Source organism: Penaeus monodon, chromosome 25 (genome assembly GCF_015228065.2).
Source record: "Penaeus monodon isolate SGIC_2016 chromosome 25, NSTDA_Pmon_1, whole genome shotgun sequence".
NCBI classification, from domain to species: Eukaryota; Metazoa; Arthropoda; class Malacostraca; order Decapoda; family Penaeidae; genus Penaeus; species Penaeus monodon.
The window spans coordinates 13,533,568-13,534,472 of record NC_051410.1 but is presented as its reverse complement, the minus strand read 5'-3'; positions in this window follow the sequence as shown (position 1 = coordinate 13,534,472).

The window sequence follows — 905 nt, the reverse complement described above, 5'->3', positions numbered from 1 at the left end:
GGAAAATCAGGATTTTTTTTATTTGTAGAAAAAAGGAAGAGGAGGAAAAGAACGAGGAAGACCAATTAACAGGGAGAAGAAAACGTAGGAGGCCGTGGGTGGGGGAGAGGAGCAGGTGGAGGAGCCGGCGAAGGGGATTGTGAATAGATTAATTCATGATTAGGTTATAATTTCAGTACGCGATTATCCTCGTTAACTTTCCCGTCAATTAGGCTTTCCCGAAAGTTAAAGGGCGCGATGACCACGGCAGACGGGCCGCCGCCGATTCCCCGAGGCCGCCGGGTGCGCCGTGCTATGAAGTAACCGGCTCTCCATTGCTGTATGCGGCCGGCCAGAGGCGCCCTCTGCGCCCGGAGGAATTCTCGATAATGTTACGCCACGGGGGAAGAATGCGCGGTGGCGGTCCGTTTGGGTGACGGGATGCTCTTTTGGGATGAAGGGACGTGTTCACGAGGTGATATATTTTTTTTATTTTATGTTTGTTAAATCCCGGAATTCTTATAGATTTCGGTGTGCATGTGGCGAGTCGTATTTGTATCAGGAGGTCGTTCGGGGTGGATATACCCCCTCCCTTTCCGCAGCGTTTTGCGCCTGTCACCCTTTCTCGGGCGAATGTGTCGCTTGGTTGAGGGCCTCTTTTCGCATCCATGTGTTTATGTCGAGGCGTATGATTCTTATGCGGGGGTTGCATGCTGGCCGCCCATGAACGTCTGGGTTATGTCACGGTTATTGGCCTCTGTCACAGTACGGAATGAGGCTGTTGGGAGCTTGAATGCGGCGAAATATGAGGGCGGGATGAATTATACTGCCGCGCGGAGAGAAAAAATCCATTTGGCGGAGGAGGAGGAGGAAGGAAAAAAATCCTGCGTTGGTGTTTTATCACGTAGTCTTGTGGTGAAAAAAAT